We start from the raw sequence: 24,219 nt of genomic DNA, 5'->3' as shown, positions 1-24,219 counted from the left end.
AGAACAGGAGTAGAGGCCACGGGAGGAGGAGGAAGAATGCACTCGACTCTTCCCATTGCAGTGCCTCCCGCTTTGCTCTTCTCCTCCTCCTATGGGAGGACCTATCCGAGTAGGAGGACTCTGAGGAGTGATCTTCGGAAGAGGGAGGCCTCCTGGGGGTACCAGACCAGGACCAGGACAAGAAATCCGACGACCACGTCGGCTCTCGTTGCTTCCTATGGCAGGACAAAACCCCTAGTGGGGAAGCTGAAGGGGAGTGGACAAAGTGGACGTCAACCCGACGGGCCACCCTGGCCATGGGCAGAGAAAGCCGTCTGCTCCATGTCCACATGTACCGGAGTGGGAAGCGGAGCGTGCTGTGCTTCCCGGCGCAGAGAGAGACTAGCTACCCAGAGTAGGGTGAGCCATGCTACCCAGAGCAGGGAGAACCGTGCTCCCCGGAGAGGTGGGAGAGCCCCACACACCGAGCGGAGTGCCAATGCGAACTCGGCCAACAGAACCACCTACAGGTTGAAGAGGGACCACACCTCCTCTCAGGAAGCCATCGTCCCCGTGAGGCACCATCTGTCAGAGATACAGACTCCTCGGGCTCTGCAATGGGCAGAGGTCCTGGCAACGAGGAACCGGAGAAAACTTGGGTAGTGACACTGGCGATGAGACCAGCCTTGACGATGAGGGCTCCTCCGAACGAGACTTCTCTTCGCCGGCCGACCTGGCCTTCTTCTTCTTCCTCTTGGTTGAAGCTAAGGTCCATTGGAAGGGAGGGCAGGAAACACTCTGGACACATAGACTCCGGAGAGCAGGGGCCGCCACAACACAAGTTATTACACAAAATAGTGGGGGTCGATAATCGTCGATGACAAAAAAGCCCCACACGACTTATCCTCCAAAGGGCTTGAACAACGACGTTGAGGCATGTCAGGCTCCATGATGCAGATACACACACACACACACACGCACACAAGGGAGTGAAAGACTATAGTACACAAGGACGATGAGCCGACACGTGTACATGGGTCAGCGACCGGGAGAGAACCGAGGTTAGAGGGGTCGAGGGCATGTACCTGGCTAGGTATGGAAGCGGTAACCTGATTTTTCTGTCGTTACTGGATTGACATCCAGGTCTCTCCTATTAAGTAGTTCGAGGTAAGTATACAGCGTCGGAACAAATAAGCAATTAAAGATGTAAAACCAAATGATCAATTTCAAACCTATACCAATCAAATAGATTTACAGAGGATATCTATAAAGATAATGTTGATACAGAACACTGGAAAACCTTTATCCCTTGATTGATACCCATACAAAATATCTCCACATGCAACTTACCACTAAATTCTGCAAATTATATAACATCTTTAGAAACCTTAAAATATTCCATCTAAGCTAAATACTGCATCATTATAGACATAGACACAGCTGTGCACATTTTATATTTAATTCTCAAATACATTTTTTTTTAACTAATAGTCCACGACCAATGAAGGGTAAACATTGATGCTTCAATAACTACCATAGCTAAACAGAAACTATCTTCCTGTTTCCAGAATTATTCAATTTCTATATTTTAGGGTGGTGGCAGGTTTGGTTATTATTTATTGAAATGGGAAATCCATTAACATGTAAAAATTTCTTGAACTGGCCAAGCATGTCCCTAGTCTGTCTCTTAATTATAATAAAAAAAATGCTAAAAAAAATGTACTTGGCCCCAAAATACATGCTACCTTACCTCGGGATATAATTCATTGGATGGTGGTGGTGGAGGATTCTGAGCTCCTCCAACAGCGCCACCAGCAGCACCTCCAATCGCCCCCTCATCTGGATGAGCTTCTCCTCCCCAACTGCTCCCTCAAGAGGGGGGTAGTGGATCCTGTGGGGATTTCGGAGACCCATGGCGGCAGGAGGTGGGTCAGTGGTCACAACACGGTTTCTAGTGCTGGATCTGCTGTTGCTTCGGCGAGGTCAGTTACAGATTTGCTTTTCACACACTGAAAAAAGACATTTTTGTTGTAACTATGAAAAAAGTACAAACATTAAATATTTATATTAATGTTGGTGTATGAACGACTTTGAATGTGCCCTTAAAGCTTAGAATCCAGATCAAACTTAAGGTGTCTGATTAAAATACTGACCAACAAGTTATGTACAAGTATTAAATTCTGTATATATTGTCTCTAACCACATATTCTCATCAAGCCTTAGCTTTCATATAACCACAAGTAAACCTATATTTAAATATGTAATTTTTTGGTTAAGCCTACTAACATCCTACTATCCGGATAGCAAATAAAATATATACACAGACATATGTATTTATCCCTTAATATAAGGATAGCTCCTCAGGAGTAGTAATAACAGGTTTGGGGTGGTGGATGGATTGATCCTGTAGAGAAGAAATATTAAGTGCCATCGATTTGGAAAGAATTGGGCAGGAAAGAGGTGCTAATACTTCTATAGCCCATAAATTCACTAATGAGACTTTTACACATGCTAAAATCACCAATTTGGACTTCAAGGGAGAATGAAATGTGTCTGTCACACATGACGTCTTTTTGTAAATTTGCTCATAAATATACCAAGGGGTTGCTGTTGATTTTTGTCCTTGTCTTTTATGATAGTATGTCAGTTAAAACTTAAATATTGCAAAGATTTTTTATTTATATTGATTTTTGGCATTACACCAAGCACGGGGACAACTAAGGCCATTCAGCGCTGAAACAGAAATTGACAGTAATAGGTTTGAAAGGTGTTACAGGAGGAAAACCTCGCAGTTGCACTATGAAACAATTGTTAGGAGAGGGTGGAAAGTAAGATGGAAGAAAAAGAAAATGAATGTAGGTACAGTAAAAGGAATGATAGTAGTTGCAGCTAGGGGCCAAAGGGATGCTGCAAAGAACCTTAAGTAAAGCCTACATGCACCAAATGAGGTACACTGATGGCACTAAACCCCCAACAGGGTAATATTGCAAAGAAAAGTTCAAAGAAATATTAGAAAAAACATGTACAAATAAAGTTACTGAAGCTTTGTTCTCGGTAAATTTATGTAAATATTTTTCAACAAGTATACTAAGAATTTGTTACTAATTTTATTTCTTATCTGTTTTGATATTGTGAGAGCTGTAATTATAATGTTATATAATAAAATAAAATTATTTATTAGAAAAAACATATATAAGTTGGTAAAATTTATGACTGTCTTGAAAAAAAAGGCCTACAAGGAGTTATAAATAGTCATTTTCAACTCATGGAAGGTAGAGAAATTTTTTTGAATTTTTCCTTTCACCATGTGCATTTGCATATATCTTCCTCTTTCCATTGTTTTTTTTTTTTTATTTTTTTTTTTTTTTTTTTTTTTTTTGTTTTTTTTTTTTTTTTTTTTTTTTTTTTTTTTTAAAAAAAAAAAAAAAATTGGCCAACCTCAAAGTTTACACAGCCTGAGGAGCTCCATACTGATTTTTTAACCCATCCACTAAGGGTTAACAATATCTGAAGATAATCTGATATCCATTTCTATTATTTTTTTTTTGCCCAATCTCTCAGCTTGATAATATTCTATTTTTCTCAACTAACAATATCCAAAGGATTCGTCAAGTGGTTTTACAGCATGGATAAAATTCTTATTAAAACTCTTAAGGAGATTGAATTCATGCACAATAAGTTGTTGATAAAACTCCACAGATGAAAATAGTTTAATAAAATATTACTGTAGGATATAAAAACTGATAACTGACTGCAAAGCCAAATACCACAGCTTTCATATGGCTGGTTGAATGGGTTTTTCTTAGGCAAGGAACAAAAATAATAAATTTCATCCAATATAAACTTCTTAAAAACTTTATAATTAGACACTCAAAATTTTGAAGATTCTGGTAATTTATCTAATTGATATTTGTCTGGTATGTACTTATTAGCTGTCCAATACAGGCAGTCCCCAGGTTAAGTTGGTTTCGGTTTATGTAGTTCCAAACTTATGTCACTTTTCAAATATATTTATCAAAAAACCTCTAAAGGGTTACAGTGGATGTTTCTGCTGTTATGTTGTTTCAATCTTATGGTGCGCTGTGATTGTACATTTTGGAGGAAATTCTACAAGATCATGGATGCACACCTCACCAGAAGCAAGGTAAATCAATTGGGATAACCAACAGATTAAAGGCAAGGCTTTTACCACTTTATCATTTTTAGCAATTTTTTAATGCAGTGTTTTGGCTTACGTCGTTTTCTAGCTTATGTCGCAATTCAGGAATGGAATCCAAGACGTAACCAGGGACTGCCTGTGCAATGTTTTCATGGTAATGTTGTACTGTATTGTCTAAATAAATAAAGGACTGTGAGTAAACTAATCCATAGGTGAAAGGATTATTACAGCTTAATTTCTTTCACCAAACTGACTGAAACTTATTAAATTTGTTACACATTTTTGCTGCCAAAAACTACTATTACCAAGACACATGTCAAGTTTGTAACTCTTTTCACAATAGGGTATAGTCATCTCTTATCTGGATTAATAGAGTCAAGGCCCCGTCTAATAAGGGTGAAATTTGGATAAACGTAAGTAAAACCTCTACAGGTGAAAAATGCTAACTCCATACCCCTATTCCCCCTACCTTGTTAACACCACGTAACTATAAACTATCAATATGCTTTTAAACAACCACCATCATACTTCGAACTGGAAACTTTAAGCAAAATGTAATTACTGTATCTACCTTTTTTCCCATTATTTGTAACAAAATAAACAACATAACTAGTACACTTTAAAAAAATAAATGCAAACCCTTTTTCTATTTCATAAACAACACACAATTTGGTAGGCATGTAGCCTATCTGTAACTGAAGTCTACCATGGTTTGATCATAATTAATGTATTCTTATACCAGCAACTTTCATATGTATTACCATTCATGAAATAAAAAATGTGTATGTGTGAACTATTGACCTAGGTGGGGTGTTACACTTATAGTATTCAATTGCATAAAACAAAAAGCTGCATATAAGATATATGCAGTCCCTGGTTATTGGTGGGGACTCCATTCTGACAGCTTGATGACCAGAGAAAATCACTGATAACCAGTTAATGGTGTCTCTGTCAGGTATGTACATATCAATGCCGATAACTGTAAATCAGTGCATTTCGCCACTAGACAAGCACACTTCGACGCTAGACAAACCCCATAAAACCAGATCATCGATATCTGGGGACTTGCTGTAAAGTTAATGGTAATGAAACTGATTTTTAAATTACTGAATCCATTTGTTCTGTATTATCATCATGCTGTATCATCTTAATATTAAAAAAATGGAGCATCCGCCATATTGTACATTTAAGTAGGCAAGGCTGATGTTAAAAGAACTAGCTGATTGAGGCCTACTACCAAAAATATCAGTAGAATAATTTTTTAGTTGCTAAACGATAAGGATTATCACTGGAATTAAATTTATTTTTGTACATAAATGTAAAACTGTTATACAAAGTTACTCTAACATACTTTAAAATAAAATCCCTCAAAATCACAAAACAGCTGTTTCACCAATTCGTTTATTTATGTCTATACTTTGTATTGTTAATGAAAATTCTTTGTTACGTGGTGCTCATGCTAAGTGGTTGTTAATTATGATAGGTGGTTATGAACTGTTATGAAAACCATAAGCTTGGCAACCCTGTTTGAAAGCTTAGCCAACACAATCTACCAAAAATGAAATTTTGCTCTATGTACAAGCATAGCCTAGTACAGTATGATCTACTAATTCTCTCCACGAGATTAGCCTAGTACAGCATAATTTACCAAAATTGAAAAAATGAAATTTACTCAGTAAGCAAAGACTAGTTTTATTTTTTAATTGCCATTTATTTAACAAGATGGGATTACAAAGAAAAAGAGATGAGCCTAATGTTAACTAGGCTATTGAAATTGCAACTTGCATGGTACACAAGACATGCAATGAAATCATGTTAAGGGGATGAAATTTTAAGTCACATGATACACGAGATCGCGTGATACATGAGCATATGTATAAACATTTTTAGTGTACGGGGTTATTCCAAAATGATGACTGTCCAAAACATATTCACTTTAAGGACACTACTGAAAAGCACTTGATAATTTTGTTTTGGATTTTAGATTTTTCATTTCACATCATATCATGGAAGCTTTACTTGTATCCCTGTGTGTGTTTACATCTACATGTGGAATTACATTAAAAGTTTTTGTCATCGTTTAGCTTTTTTTTTTCTAGGTGACTAATATGGTAATCACACATACCATAACAGTACACATTATAATATTTTGTCACTGATGGTATCTTATCAAAAATATAATGTTCACATTCAGAATGAATATTAATTTAAAATACTATTGCGACAATCATCATGATTTTGTCGTAGATGTTAGCCACTTGATAACCTATTTATAACTCACTTCCCCCTCCCTCAACTGAAGGGAAGCAATATGTGTGTACATGCACACACTAGAGGATAATGAATGTGATTCTCTGTCTCTTTTGATTTGTTAATTTTATTGTTTTTTACCTTTCATGCAGTTAAATTATGGCAAAACATAAAAATAAAAATTGTATCTCCTCTTTTTTCATTTGCAATGTGTTTAATGTATCTCATCACATGCATTTCTCTCTCTTTTGGGTTGTATATTTGATTGCTTTTTTCATCTTTTATGCAGTAAATAATAACAGAACAAAGTCATTTTATGACACGTTATATGATGTGCTAAATTTTAAGCCAATAACAATCTCTCTACATACCTCTTTCACTTGTGTGTGTTTCTTAGCACAGTATCACACATGCTGACTTTTTTGGGGGGATTTGCTTGATTTACCTTGATTGACTGTACAGTATTTCATTACATGTTTAGTTGACTCTAAAGTATGATTATCACACATATCATAACAGTACACAAGAGTATTTTATTACTGTTAATATTTCACCTCTAATTAAAAATATTTAAAATGCAAATTTGAAAATGCTGGCAACTCACTGCACTATTTATGCGGTAAAAATAAATATAAGAATACGTAGTGTAGTGTAAAATAAAAATAAAAAAGGGGTTAAGATGAGTCTCTCTCTCTCTCTCTCTCTCTCTCTCTCTCTCTCTCTCTCTCTCTCTCTCTCTCTCTCTCTCTTCTTTATTTGCTTGTGTTTGGTGTATTCCATTAAAAGTTTCATTACAGTACGTACTGTATTACAGGCAGTCCCTGGTTATCAGCAGACTCTGTTAATGGCGATCCACTTTTATGGCAGGCCATAATGGGCAGAGTTTCAGTTATTGGTGCCAAAAGGTACCGATAATAGTTATGACACCATAACATACAGAGGCGTGTTTAACCAGTTCTCGGTGCCATTAACCGAAACTTGACGCTCATCACTGAGTTATCAGCAACCCACCGAAAATGGAAGCCCCGCCAACAGCTGGGAATTGCCTGTACATTTTAATCAAGCGTGGAAAATCATAAATAAAAATACATAGCTCCAACGAAATCAAAGGCCTTTCTACCTCTCTCAACACATCACCACATTGCATTCCCCCACCCCACCCCCTGCCTCCCAGCCATGGAAACTCCTTCCATGCTCCGCCCACCTCCCAAAACAAACCCTTTCTCTGTCTGAGTTCTTGTAACACCCTTCTTGCCAATCCCCTCCCATGGCACCCAGCCATCTGACAAGGCCCCCAGTAAACCCCATACTCATGGGGGTTAGGTATCACAACCACCCGCGAATACTCAAAATCTGTAATATATTGGAACTCTTCTAAAATGCTTATGATGGTGTATTTAAAGGCTGGTACACCAAAAACCCCTATAAAAATGCTTACAACTGCCTATTTTCATGTAATTTTTATAACTAAATACATTTTTATGATAAAAAAAAAAAAAATGTATTTAGTAAAAAAAATAAAAAAAAAAAAAAAAAAAAAAAAAAAATAACATGAAATTACAGAAATCCGTGAATATTCTAAGAAAAACCCATGAATTCATGAATTTTCTACGATTTATCGAAAATATGTTCCACAACTGAATAACTGAATCTACAATTCCTGAACCGCGAATAAGCTTGGGTCCACTGTAATCCCTTTAAAGGAATGGGGTGGAATTTGAAAATTTAGGCCAAAGGCCAAGTGCTGGGATCTAAAAATTCACTCAATGCAATCCTTTAAAAAAAATAAGCATAAACATCTATTTACCTGAAAATCAACATGTCTGCTTTTAGCCTCTTCTTTTTCCCAAGACATACGTATAAATGGTCGTTGTACATAATTATATATCACTTCAGCACGGCCACCTTAAAGGAAAAGGAAAGCAGTGGGTAAAAGGATTGACTTTGCTCAAAAAATTTTGAAAATAAAGTATTATCATCATATTATTTCATTCTTTCTCACTACTTTTTAAAAAAAATTGTGAAAAACATCAAATCTAATAAAACATTACCTACTAAAACTATAGTCAACTGCATAAACAACTAGTATATACCTGGTCTTTTCTTGATTTTTTCCTTGTAGGTAGGATACCCTTCAATTCCAAGGCGGATCTTCTTTAGCCCTCGTTCTTTCAAGACTTGCTTGGCTACATCTCTATTCTCAATATACTTGAAGAAACGGTACATTGCAGTTGAGCATATGGCTGGAAAATTTGAACAAGGTTAAAAAAAAAAGCACGCATAAAAACAAACACACTCCATGTACCCTATATTGAATTTGAGCAACAACTTCCAATAAAAAAGCTACAATAAAAATCATAGTCACATTATGGTAAGAGTGGGTTAAAACATCTACAAATAAAGAAGAATATAAAAAAAATAGTAAAAGCAATACAACTGAACTTTGTTTAAATTTAAGGTGCTTTGATATATCTAATTGCCTTTTCCAATTTTAATTGTATTCTTTATTCTTTGTTGAAAAGATAGTAACTTAAAAGTAAGTATATTAACATTTAACTTCTTAGGTACAGTTTTTAAGTGAAAAATTCTTAACTACTGAGACTCAAAATCAAAAATAAAAATGGGTAATAAACAGCACTATGGCATGAAGCAACAAAGTACCAATCTACTAGAAGCAATAATAATCATCTACAAAGGATTCTTGTATATTGTTTTCTTATTGATTTCCTAAAAAGTTGGGCACCATTATTTTTTTATGGCATTTAAAATTTGTAAACAAAACAATAAAACATTTTATTCCCTCATGATCATCAAACTTTTCAAAATCACAATTCTCTATCACCTACATACTCTTCCTGCCTACTTAAGGCCAGTCCAGTGAGTGGTGAGAATTACAATGCAAATGGTCAAAACAAAATAATAACAAAATGACCGTAATGCGCATTTCAATCCAGTCTACACCTCCTAACTTCCACTGTGTTATAGTGTTAATGTCCTACCATGATGGGTAGAAACTTAAGTACCTAACAGTGTCCATAATAAACAAACATTAGAAACAATAAAAAGTTCAATAAAACTTGATTCTACTGAAGCAACAAATGTATTTCATGAAACTTGCATAACAAAGCCTCCTTCCAAACAATAACATAAAAAAATATTATAATACTTGATATTATCTATAGTAATAGTAACAATAAAAAGAAAATTACTGCAAAAAACTATAAAGCAGGCAGCTGCAAACTACTATCTTGAGAAAAAAGGAAAAACCTCCCTTGTAATTAAAACAACTATATTAACAATTAAGTGTCGCAAAAGTTAACAATTAAGATTAAATTAAGCAAAATGAACTTCCGCCAATATATCAGCTAGCAAAGATTAACAAGTAAGATTACATTAAGCAACAAAAAGACCACTGTAAATAGATAAAGCTCAACTACAGGAAGGAAAAGGTTAAAATGAAAGATTAATCTAATAAGAGAGTACTACTTATCAAAATGTGGTTAATAGTTCACCACACTACTTAGTAAAATTACACTTCCACTTCAAAAAAACTTAAAAGATTAATGTTTTATATTATTCATGCTGGAGAACAATGTAATATACTGTGTATCTCATCAAGAGATTTTGTTCAAATAAACAACATGTAAGTGTAGTAAACACACAAGTACATTTTCTTGAAGGCCAAGAAAATTTGTTTACATAAATTATTATTGGCTTTAGGCCTCCGAGAACAGCAACATAAGCCATCTTTACAATGCAAAACTAAAATAAAAGTACCACCATATTCCTGTGGACCTTGGAAAGGTAAATGACAGAGTAACAAGAAAAATCACTAATAAGGGATTGTGAAAGTAGAAGGTCCCAGAGAGACTAAAGCTAGTGATGTTACTCCATCATATCACAAAACCTAGAGTAAAGACAGTGACAGGTTATCTGAATCTAAGAAGTGTTGCAGTCCATCTGGATGAAAGGGGAGTTAAAACCCTTCTGTGATAGATGGGAATGTTTTTGAAATAGGTCAAACATTTCTGTTTCCTTGGAAGCACACTGGGCTGTGAAGCAGCTGAGGATGCATTAAGAAAATGGAGGAAATAGATAGATATAGCCAGATTATCATTAAATAAATATGCCCCCTTAGTGGACAGAGCAAAGACTTACAATGAGTACATAAAGGCTATACTAACTATAAAATAGAAGGATGGACACTCAAAGAAAAGAGAGATTTTTAAATGATGTGACCAAGAATATTAAGATTATAGGAATTGTAGTCACAGCAGAAAGCCTGGGAAAACAAAAAATAGTAACATCTCGCAAACTGAGAAGGCTTGGATAGTGATGAGAATGGATAAGAAACAGTTTGCCTGAAAACCAGTACAATAAATATATAGAAGATCTATGAAACTATGGGAAAGAAGATAGATGAAGACCTAGATCTGATAAAACTTCAAACAAAGATCACAGGGCAGAGAAAAGAGAGGAGACCTCATTTTATATCTAACCCTTTATAGGGGAACGTTGATCTAAAAATATTCATAATGATGATGATTATGTACAATAATAAAAAATTTGAATCTAGGCAACATGCAAAAATGATTCATATGGCATACTTTGGCTGTATTCTTCTCCCATCTGAGGAGGATAATCATCATCCCATTCAACTGTGTCATCATCCAGTAATATGACAATATGGCATTCTCTATCTCCCCTCTGAGCAGCAAGCACCATAAGAGGTAAGATATGCTCTTCTAAGAAAAACTTCAAACTGCTGCCGAGCACCTTCGTTACTTAGCTCGTGCAAAAGGCCACCTGAAGAAATTTTTCAGTTGACTAGTCTACAAAAATATTTATTATGCCACTACACCTAACCTTGGGCAGAACAATAAAATTCTACGTATTCCAAATAAATGTACACTGATTTATAACATTAAACTGTAATTTCTCCTGAAATCTTTATAATTTATTAAACTGAATTTAAAATATAGATCAATTTCCCCAACAATAGAGACAACCAGCTCCAAATACGAGAGGATCTGTGGATGACATGCACAAAATAACCAGAAATTTAAACTGTAATTTACATACCTACATGCAGAAAATAACAAGAAATTTAAAGTGCAATTTACATAAGTTCTTAGGCTCTTAATTTGAAAATATGTCATGTTTATGTATACAGATTAATTCACATTTATGTATACAGATTAATTCAGACAGATTAAGGAGTGATCCTAAAGAAAATGTTATCAACTTAGAAAAATATCTTCAGTGCCACTCCCAACAACAGACATGACCAGTCAAAGGGTAAGCTCATTTTCTACAAATATTAGCGTTGCAATACACTCAAAATGAATTAATTCACCTAGCAATTACTAAGTTAGTTTTGGATAACCCTTTCTGACTCCATCTCAGTGGTAAAACACCAAAAATGGTGACACTTTTTAATAAAAAACCATAAAAGGAATAAAATAATTGGCTCAATTTACACAGGTACTTTTTATGGCCAATAGCACTGGAGTATCATGAACATATTTGAAGTGCTGAGTATGATTGTTCCATAATCTCATGTACCAGCGTATGAAGCTAGTAAATTGTTCCATAATCTCAGATTATTTCATAATCTCATGAACCAGAGTATGAAGCTAGTAAATGTTGGGAGTGATATGAAGCTAAAAAATTACTGTTCTCTGTCACACCATAACCTCAAAATCAATTTTGAATATCATTATGCCAAACTGTATTCATATGACATCGTGGGTAGTTATGTTTATCCTATATACGTGATGTAATTCTATTTTGTATAAATTTATGGTGAAATATTTCATTGCCTCAAACTGTATATGAACAACAACAATACACCTGAATTTACAACACTAATATACTGAATGCCAGGGTTCATAAGAAAAAACATAACTCATAATAATTTTTGTGGCTATGTAGTTATATGAGAATGTTGCAGTGCATGTGAAGGCGTACCAAAGGTAATATTGTGTGAATTAATCAAGTATTCAAGTGGATACTATTATAAGAAAGCTATTAAAATCAGTTGACCTACATTCTAAAGTACACTGAAATTTTATGTTGATTAGTAATCTGATAAAATACACACGTAAATCAAATGAAATGTAACAGGTATGATGAGGAATGTTTGCACATTTTTATTCTACTTTTTCCTTTGAATTACCAATATATACAGGCCTTGTATAAAAGGTTTGATTACATGAGTTTGGACATGAATTTTAAGAAAAAAAACAAAAACAATCATATCAGTGATACCTTGGTTTATGAGTTTAATTCGTTCCAAGAGCAAGCTCGTAACATAAAATTCTCGTAGACCGAAACAATTTGTCCCATAAGAAATAAATGGAAATAACTTGATGCATTCACATCCATAAAATACACATTATCATATTTTGGGGGGGTTCTGCCACTGTAATGTTAAAATTATAACCCCTAACATCAGAAATGAATAAAATTTAATAATTCAAAATGAAAAATAAAATAATTGACAACTTAATTCTAAACATATTGACAATTTAACTCGCACACTACCTTGGAGGAGGAGGAGGAGGAGGAGGAGGAGGAGGAGGAGGAGGATGGAGGAGGAGGAGGAGGAGGAGGTAGGAGGAGGAGGAGGAGGAGGAGGAGGTTACTTGTTGGAGGGGAGAATCTCCTCCATGAGAACTTTTGGTAAAATGTCTGGAGTTCTCTCTCTCAAATGGCATTTACTATCACTAACTGAATCCTTAATATAGTTTTCTGGACACTTGTCATCTTTTCTTACATTCTTTCATTCAACTTTTACAGGAACCTATCTAGAGACGACTGCATTTGTCTTTTCTTTAAAATTTTATGGAAATGGGTCACAGCATTGTCGGTAAATAGGTTCGCTGTACGCCCTTCCAAAGCCTTATCTGGGTGATGTTTTTTTTTTTTTATAAAATTTTGCAAGTTTTCTCACTGTTTCAACATTTCCCTAATTTCACTATAAGCGCTAGTTTTTCAATCTGTCCATCCTCCTCCTCAGATGAAATGTCCTTCATGACCTCTTTTTGCTGCTCCTTATGCAACTACACAGCTCCTCGGTCGTCAGCTGCTCGATATTCTTATCCAGAAGATCGCTGATGTCGTCCTTGTCCACCTCCAGCCCTATTGAAACTCCCTCCTGGATAGGTTCGTACCCGTCAAAATCTCGTTCAGGAACTCTGTCAGGCCATAGTTTCTTCCACAAAATTGATTGCTCTCTTGGTGACCCCTTCCCAGGGTTTGTCAATCAATTTGAAGCAGCTGACGATGCTAAAGTGGTCTTTCCAAAACTCTCAGAGGGTTAAGGTGGTCCCTTTGGTGGCCTCGAAGCAGCGCTGGAACATAGTTTTTGTTATAAAAGACTTCGTTTAAAATTTGATATCACCTGCTGATCCATGAGTTGTAGTATTGATGTGGTGTTGGGCGGCAGGAACTTGATTTCAACAAACTTAAAACTCTTCCACCAAAGTCATCTTCAATGGCTGGAGGATGGGCAGGAGCAATTGTCCATAAGCAACAGGGCTTGGAGTGGACGGGAAGGTTTCTTCTCCAGGAGGATACATTTTGACCTCCGACCAAAAACTTCATTGATCCATTTGACAAACAAGATCCGGGACCCCAAGCCCTGTGTTAAAAGACCTCCACATCCATTCAGTTGCTTCTTCTGCACCTTGTTCTTTTTAAAGGCTCATGGATTCTCCAAGTGATACAGCAGGAGAGGTTTAATTTTGCAATCCCCACTTGCATTGCACAGAACAGCAGGGTTAGATGATCTTTCATGGGCTTTTGACTGGAAAGTGGCCTTTTTTTCCTTGCTGTAATGAAGGTCCTCCTGAGCATTTTCTTCCAGAACAGGCTGGTCTCATCCCAATTAAACACTTGTTGCGGATTGTAACTCTCGGAATCCACGAACCTTTTAAACTCGGTATGAACGCCTCTGCTGCCTTTACATTGGAGCTTGCACCCTCCCCATGTTGCACACTATGAATGCCAGATCTTTTTTTAAAGTTTTCAAACCAACCACGGCTTGCCTTAAAAGTTTCTTTTTCTTTGTCTACTGATATGCCTGGCCCCTTTTTAACAAGGTCACCATATAGCAACCATGCCTTTTCACAAAAAATGTTCTCAGTTATCGTATCTCCTGCCTGTTATTTATCCAGTGCAAGCAAACTTTCTACGCTATCAAAAACGTGTGGCCATTGTTTCATCACTGTAAGGACCCCTTTTGTAACGCCCATTGCTTTGATTTCTTTTTTCTTGAGAATACTCCATTTGTCAATGTTGTCAGATTGTAAATCTTGGCCAGGTCTGACCACACGTGTACCTCGTTCATGCTTTTCAATAATTCTTTTTCAATTTGACAGTTATCATCTTTTTCTTACTGTCTTTCTTAATCATCTTGGGGGCCATTTCTAGATGCTGTACTGTATATATTTCACTGTTATCTTTATGGTGAACTATAGCAATCACAATTAAGAACACTGCGGTCAAAGCTCTTAAAATCACTTTTCAAATAGTAAATGATGCTACCGAACCAAGCGTCGCTGAGAGAATGAAGATGAAGGGTCTGATCAAGGGGTTGAGGGGGGTTGGGTAATCCGAGCTTTACAAACAACGAAATGGCGTAAAAAAACACGTGAACACTGCGTTGGTGGCATATGGAAACCACGTGACTGCTTTGTGAGATGCTGTTGTTAGTACTTTTCCACAAAAAATGCACGTGGAGGGAAATTTTTGCTCGCTGTCCAATACATGATTGTACACTGATTTTACTTTTCATGCTCGCACACCGATTTACTCGTAGACAAAGTTACTCATAAACCAAGGTATTACTGTACATAACTTGTGTAAATAGTCAGAATTTCTAGGTTTAGTCAGCTGATATATCTCCAAAATAGAAATTTTGAATAGATATCTTTTACAACTACAACACTAGCTTCAAGTTTGAAAAGGCATATGTTACCTGTAACTTTTGGAAAGGCAGTTCTCTTCCATAAAGATAGTTCAAAGGATTATAAATTGACCATTTCAGCATAAAAGCTATATTTTATATTCCTCAAACAACTTAATGCAGTGCTTTTTTTCAGCACTAAATAAAACAATCAAGGTGAAAAATGCTACTTCAATGTTAGGAAAATGATATCATTTTGAAAAACTTCCAAGAAAAAGAATTATCATTTCCAATGTCTAATTTTTTATATTTCTTCTAAAATTCTTGCTTTTCTTTTAAGGCCAGTGCCTCAACATGATATTTTAAGGCCTGCTTCGACATAATTATTTGTGATATCAGCTTCCAAGGATAGAGGACAATAATTTGTATTGCTTCAATGACAAGCAAAGTGGACTACCATCAATAACTTCTAATCATAATCCAAATTCAAGAATTAGACAATAAAATCCTTGATTTCTTTTACAACACTCACGGTGAGCATCATTTATTTGTTATTCAAAAGAATTCCTTTACAAATATGATATTACACAATATTCAGTTAGCAGAAAACATCTATTAAACTTTGCTAACAAAAGATATTAAACTTTGAAGCACTCTGGGTGATACATTCAAAAGCTAAGAAGAATTTTATGAGCTTCATGTCCTTACACATTAATCTTGGCTCATGTTAACCTCCAATTATTCTTTGATCATTCCTTGTTCTATGCAAACTGTACTAATACGTAGTACACTTAACATATAATGAATTTTATAAAATATATATATATATATATATATATATATATAAATATATATATATATATGTAAGTGTTTACATAATAAAAATATGGAATGTTAGTCCATATATATAAAAGTCTAAAACTAAAGAGGTCAACCAGATTGCTTGCAGGAATGTGATCAGACTAGAGACGCTAAAGATGACGTATACAATAAGTATGTAGGCTAAGATAACATGCGTCACCTGTAGTCATTCAATTGTTTATAAACATTAGTCCAAGCTCCCTGCTTGAGACAACTACCCCCGACCTATTATTCAAACGGCCTACGTGATCTGTAGCGTCTCATTCGATTGTGTGTTCGTATGAAACTATGTCATCTGATAGTATGTTCATATGTTCGAACTACTGTCCTGTTCCTTCATAACTTGTAACAGAGATGGTAGACAGGCAGAACAGAGTTAGCTATCGTCATTAGAAGACCTGTACCTCTTTACCTAAGCTTTATCATGTAGAGGAATAGGATTAGCCATCATCATTGGCAGAAGCGATCAAGCTATCGTCATAGAAGACTTGTACGATCATACCTGATCTTCATCATGTAAAACTTCAGAAGAATATACTATTTTTATACCTTGTGTTTTCTACAAGAACCTCACCGAACCATGAGTTTTAACACATCGTCGTAAAGATAATACCGACTTCGTAAGTGATCTACAAAAACCCAGACACTCCATTGAAGATGGAAGTGCAATACCAACCGACTTAGCGTATAGATTATCGCTAGTCTAACGTTACCTCATAGGGCGCCTTATCATACAAGGCACAAGCCCAAATATATATACACACACACACACACATAGTATATATGTATAGTACATACAAAATAATATATATTTATATATATATATATATATTATATATAATATATATATTATATATATATAGATATATATATATAGATATATATATATACACACACACACACACACACACACACACACACATATATATATAGTATATATACAGTAGTGCCTCAGGATACGAAATTAATCTGTTCCGAAGCAGCCTTTGTAACCTGATTTTTTCGTATCTAGAACTACATTTTACATGTAAATTGCCTAATTCGTTCCAAGCCTACTAAAAAAACACCCACGTAAATTTTATAATAAAGCTAAATTGACCAATAAACAATGAAATACAACAATTTGGACCATTCAAAACCTAACGTAACTGTGACTGACCTGTAAATAAAGTGTATTAGTTTACAGGATACAAGAAATACTGTACGCACATGTACATACCTATGTAGTAAAATGTGGAACCTTACCTTTCAAGTGAGGCGATGTCCAAAAGTGGCGACAGAGGAGGAGGACAAATGGCAGAAAACATGAACACTCAACTTTATGAAACACATTAAAAATGGCAGAAAATATTAACGTTAAACTTTACGAAACACATTAAAAAATGGCAGAAAACATTAACACTTATTTTTACAAAAAACTTAAAATTAAATTCCTTTTTTTTTGCCTTTTTCTGATTTTTGAATTTTTTTTACTTTTTTACTTTACGTTTTTTTAATGAAATTTCAGTTTCTTCACCACATCCAATTTTCTGTTTTATCATATCACTTGGACCTTCCTGTTTTGACTTACTAACTAAGGACCTCTTTAAAAAATAACTATCCAAGGAAATTTGCTTCTGCCTGCTTTTCAAAATGTTCCTGAAATGACTCACGCAAACGTCATCGGACTGCCCAAGCATACGACCTGTGTAAGCCATTTGGGGTTGTCTCTTTTCTACAAATGACTGCACTTTATGAAAAGCAGCTAGAACATCCTTAATTTCTGCCGTTGTCTTAGGGTCGTCCGCCTCCTCCTCGCCGCTGCTAGAGAACCTCCTCTGAACGACGTTATGTTGCATGGCCTCAACTGCTTCAGGTCATCTGTTGTAAGCTCTCTTGGTGCTCCTCGAGAAGGTCATTGATGTCGTCCTCGTCGACGACCAGCCCCATGGACTTGCAGAGTGCAACTATCTTGTCAAGATCTGGTTGCAAAACAGTTTCAGGATCTTCAACAGTTTCTGAATCTGCAGCACCAGCTTCGCCAAGTCGAATCCTTCAAAGTCTCGGGCAGATACGCATCACGCCAGAGTTTTCCTCCACAAGGAATTCAAGGTTCGCCTCGACCTCCTGCCAAGCTTGGTCAATGAGTCGGATGCATATCACAACATCGAATGCTCCTTCCAAAATTCACGCAAGGTGAGGTTTGTGGTATAGGTGATGTCGAAACATCTCTTGAAAAGATGTTTCGTATACAGCTTCTTAAAGTTCGATATCATTTGCTGGTCCATGGGCTGGAGGAGATGGGTGGTGTTAGGCGGAAAATATAGAGCCTTGATGAAGGAATACTCCGCTAGGATATCTTCCTCGAGGCCAGGAGTGTGGGCAGGGGCATTGTCCAACAACAGCAGACATTTCAGAGGGAGGCGTTCTCTTCCAAGAATTTCTTCACTGTCGGGCCAAAAACAAAAGACAGATTTACCCACTCCGTGAACAAAAGCCTCGTTACCCAGGCTTTCGCATTAGCCCTCCACATCACTGGAAGCTTCTCCTTAAGCACTTTGTAGGGCCTTGAAGGCTCGAGGAGTCTCGGAATGATAGACCAGTAGGGGCTTCACCTTGCAATCCCTACTGGCGTTTGAACAAAGTGCGAGCGTAAGCCTGTCTTTCATAGGCTTATGCCGGGTAGCTTCTTCTCTTCCTCCGTGATGTACGTCCGACGAGGCATTTTTTTCCAAAAAAAGGCCAGTCTCGTCACAGTTGAAGACTTGCTGAGAACTGTTATCCTTCATTGTCATCATCTCGTCGAACGTCTTTTTAAAGGCTTCGGCTGCTTTCATAGTCCGAGCTGGCAGCCTCCCCCATGCCGCACCTCCAAATGGATGCCAGTTTGGTTTACGGAATTTCGTCGAACCACCCATGCGAAGCCTTGAACTCTGGGGTTGGCGTTGATGTCCCTTCTCCTCTGTTGTCTTCGGCCTGGGCAATCAAATCGCCAAAAATAGCGCTGGCCTTGTGGGAGATTGCCGTCTCCGTTTATTGTATCGCAAGCGATTTCTTTGTCTTTTATCCAGACAAGAAGTAGCCTTTCTATCTCGTCGTGCACGTGGGTCCTCTTGCTGGACAAAATAGTGATGCCCTTGGAAGGTGTAGCTGCTTTGATGGCATCCTTCTGCTTAAGGATGGTGCCTATTGTCAACGGATTTCGGTTGTATTCCTTGGCGATCACACACAATTGCATACCAGCTTCATACTTCTTGATAATCTCCATCTTCGTTTCCAAAGGGAGCATCCTCTTCTTTCTAGTGAATTTCAACTTTCTTGGGACCCATGACTACATATATACTGTACGCAATTTACGTAGAAGTATGGAGTAAAGTTCTCACACAACATGATAAAGTACGTATACTGCAACGAAATCACTAACGAATTTATGTTAATAAACAAAATCTTTAGAACAAACAAATACTGCGTGCGTACGGTAACGATGCTGCTACCGAGTGGCTGAGGCACGCCGCTACGTAGTAGATGCATGATGGGAAGGATGCTGACCAATAGGAGAGAAGGATCTCATGGCAGTGACAAGCATCAGGAACCAATGGGAGAGCAGGAGGATGGTGGCGAGTCTACTCAGTTGGCAGCGCGCGATTTTTCAAAATTGTTTATTTTTTCATGGTCCGGTGCGAAAATCTGGAATTTACGCACAACCTTTCGTATCTTGAGCAATTTCGTATGTAGAGCCGTAAAATTGTTCGTATTAGGCTTTCGTATCTCGAGTTTTTCGTAAGTTGAGCCTTTTGTATCTCAAGGTACCACTGTACTTGCAAGTTGGCAGCACTTATTAGGACCTACTAAGATGGCAACTCTCCCCCACCCTTGCTGTCAGGTTTCTTGACATTTGTGACAGGCTCACCCTGCCACCTTTTCAAGTCTCTCTGGCAAAAAGTGAGGGAGGACACATGTATTCCTTTAAAATTTTACATCATTTTTATTTATTAATTTAAACTAAAATCTTGCTAATCATAAAAAGCATTTTCTATAATGAATTGATATTGCTTTTACATTAATATTATTTGTAAAAATTATTAAATAATTTATTTAATCGTACAAAAAAAATATATCTCAGTGAGAGAGAGAGAGAGAGAGAGAGAGAGAGAGATCGAGAGATGAGAGACGAAGAGAGAGAGAGAGAAAATTACAAGAACATTAGTGGCAACAACAACAACTGCTCCCCCTACTGTCCCATTACTTGACATATTTGACAGCTCTGGGACCTCAGCTTAGTTAGTACCTGGATCTAAGAGGAAAGATGGGTAGAATGGAAATTCCTTCATTCTTAACATAATATTTATGAACTAAAATCATACTAATTCTCTTTAGGATTTTCTTTAGTTTAATTGATATTATTGCTGTTTACATTAATATTAATATTTTAAAATAAGTAAATCCTTTATTCATAATACAAAAAACATATATCTGTGTGAGAGAGAGAGAGAAAAAAAAAGAGAGAGAGAGAGAGAGAGAGAGAGAGAGAGAGAGAGAATTACTTTTATTATTTGATATAATTTCATTTATTAAACTTACTAATACAGAATTAATCATTATTTTTTAAAATTTAGTAAATCATTTTCTTATCATAAAATGTATTTAGGTCATGGAAATAACATCAAAATACACTAATTAGTGAATATTTATCCTTGGAAAACCCACTAATTTCCCATGAATAATGGTTAGATATGGTTCAAAGTACAATCCGCGCATCTCAAGAACACGAATACGGGTTTTGACTGTATATGTATACGTATGTGTGTGTGTGTGTGTATATGTATGTATGATATATATATATATATATATATATATATATATATATATATATATATATATATATATATATATATATATATATATATATATATATATAAAATAAATAAATATATATATATATATATATATATATATATATACTATATATATATATATATATATATATACATATATATATATATATATATATATATATATTATATATATATATATATATATATATATATATATAGTACATATATAAATTATATATATGAATAATATATACACATATATATAGATATATATATATATATATATATATATATATATATAAAACGTATATTCCGCATATAAGACCAACTTTAAATAAGACTAGGCCAAAAATCATGGCAAATTTTCATGAATTTATCTCATATCTGTAGTATAGGACAACTTCCAACTACAAATCAAAATGTTTTTTGGAGAAAAGTGATTATTTGCACAAATTAAACAGTACAACTATATCAATAATAATGATGACTTGAATAAAGGTTTTTTTACTTGTTGTATCCAATAACAGTATTACTATTATCATATCGTTAATGTATTACAGACTATAAACATCGTCATGTATATCATTTGCATTTGATATTGTTTACATTCTCAAAATCTCGGCTTAGTTGAGTATTATCGATATCTTCATTGCCATTATTTGTTAGTAGAGATATGATTTGGTGATACCTTTTATCATAACGAAGTTTGGTTGAAAACATGCACATATTACTTCATTGTATAAGCATTGAGTAGGCGTGATTTCTCCAGTTGCAAACATCACTGCCTCCTGGCCGTTATTTGTTTCATTCACCCTCGGCTATAACCGGCAGCTTTAATTTACAACTATGCTTTCTTGAGATCTCCACTGCATGAGAAATGAACAAAAGTGTATTTAATTTTACTTATTGAGAATCGACAGAGTTTAACAACTTTAACAGAGCTCTTAATAAATGCTCGTTGCGGTAAATGACGTCTGCAATCAGCTGTTTTCAATTCTGTTGTTTATGCCAATGCATGTTTACATTCGCTTCATTCAGAATTCTAAAAACTGGAATTTTGTAGTGGAGGATGGAGGAGTATCATTAGTATTACAATGAGAGAGAGAGAGAGAGAGAGAGAGAGAGAGAGAGAGAGAGAGAGAGAGTTGCCTGGTCAGGTTGTTACACTGATAGATATCCACTTGTAAAAGTCGAATAATAGTTGTATTGAGAATAATGATAATTTAAATAAAACATGTTTAACTGTAATCATATTACATGTATTATAAGAAAAACAAAAAAAAGATGATGCGCCATTTGCATTCTAGGTTTGTTAACAGTCTCAGCTGATTGCTTTTTACACATATCATCTGTCTTTAGTTGGTGAATGGAACTTACTTATGAGATGCAAAGATTCCTTTCGTAATGATCAAAGTTGGGTTTAAAAAAGCCGAGTCTATATGTTTTTCATACAGAGGGACGCGGTAAAGGGAAACCATTGTTTTAGTTTATGTTTTCGTCGCCATTCTCAACCACTAATAATATTACAATAATGAACAATAATCATTGTTCACAATTATCTTCATATGCCTGAATTGTTCGAAACAGTTACAATTTTAAATTACAAACCGTTTTTGCGTGCTGCCTCACTTGATGTTCGCTGCGTTTATCATAAAAGCACGGAGGAAACGTGAAAATATAGTCATAAAATGATCGTCGTACATGTGATCAATCTTGTGATATGTATGAGAAACCTTTAATGAAAAATAAATATTGTTATCATAAATGTTTATTCCTACTGTAATTAGGCTACTAATGACATTTCTTAAAGGTTACCGAAAGATAAAGGTTGCTGTCAGCGCAAACCGCAACTCGATGTTACATTTTCTGAGCTGGGATCACATAGATAAATGTTTCTTTCATTGATTTCGAATTATTCCTCAAATAGGCGATTTGTTATGAATATATGCCAAAAAAATATATGTAAAAATGGTTTATTACCATTATCATAATTTTATTTCATAAAAGTGAATCTTTATGTTATGTTGGTGGTTAGGCTATTGCACAGAGGCCGAGGCTAACCTACAGATACGCCATCTTTTAGAATTCAAGGTTTGATCTTTAGTATTGCAGTATAAGATGACCCCAAGAATTTTAGGGGGGGGAATTTTAGGATTTAAAGGTCGTCTTATGTGTGGAAATATACGGTATATATATTGTACGTGTGTGTGTGTGTGCGTGTGTATGTATATATATATATATATATATATATATATATATATATATATATATATATATATATATGTGTGTGTGTGTGTATGTATGTATGTATTCATATATATTATATATGTATAGTATATTATATATCATATGTTTATTTATATACTGTGAGGGGTTTCAGCACCTCTTCAGTTGTTTTGTTTGCTAGGTCAGTCGGAACTACTGCCTTCCAATTTTTTCCCAGTAGGGGTTATTTCACCTGTTTTTCTGGTTTATTTTGTGCAGGTGAGGTGGCAACTACAGTTAGTCAGTATTGGTATGGAGACTTGAGCACTCCTAAGTAGCACGTTAGACTTCCTTAGTAAAGTCAGTATTAGTATGAAGTAGAGTCAGTATTGGTACGGAGACCTGAGCAGTCCTAAGCAACTTAAGGGACTTTAGTTGAGTCAGGATATAACAGCAATACATTTTTGGAACTGGGACCTGCAGGTTGAGCTTAAGTATGATGTCCAGCAGAGCCAACTTCATCTGGGGAAGACGGTGTTGCAGCTTTGTCTGCGAATGCATATGTAGCTCCGGCTGTGCACATATTTGCAGGAGTAGATCACATTCATAATTCTGTTGTCATATTTTCCTGAGTGCTGGAGTGCCCTGCACTATTCGGGAGTACAATGTTATGGTATTTCCATGGCTTTATGTCGTTGTCGTAACCTTGTTGTTTTCATTATGTTCATTATAGTTTATGGTCCTGTTTTGTCTGTGTAAGTTTTTTTGACTGTTTTTGTAATTGTAAATTGTTTATCGTGTTTGCCTGTTATAATTATAGTTGTGTAATTTTTACAATTCTGAGGTATCTGTGATATAGCAATAAATTACGTTAACTGTCAATTTACGTTAACTGTAAATTTTTGTGATTTTGTAATTGCTTCTGATTTACTAACTTAGTTTTATGTAACTTCTTGTTCCCCAATTTTTGCGAAATGTTTTTTGTTACTGTACTGACTCTGTACAGCTGTTTTTCTTTAAACTACTGTTATTTTGAATGT

General features: G+C 35.5%; 1 pseudogene; it reads right to left on the bottom strand.

The window, feature by feature from the left end:
* Nucleotides 1-1,583: 1,583 nt before the first annotated feature.
* Nucleotides 1,584-24,219, bottom strand: part of LOC135202175 (BTB/POZ domain-containing protein KCTD20-like) — a 93,000-nt pseudogene continuing 70,364 nt past the window's right edge.

This window comes from Macrobrachium nipponense, chromosome 30, assembly GCF_015104395.2.
Source record: "Macrobrachium nipponense isolate FS-2020 chromosome 30, ASM1510439v2, whole genome shotgun sequence".
In the NCBI taxonomy this organism is placed as follows: Eukaryota; Metazoa; Arthropoda; class Malacostraca; order Decapoda; family Palaemonidae; genus Macrobrachium; species Macrobrachium nipponense.
This window is presented reverse-complemented; position numbering and strand designations above follow the sequence as displayed.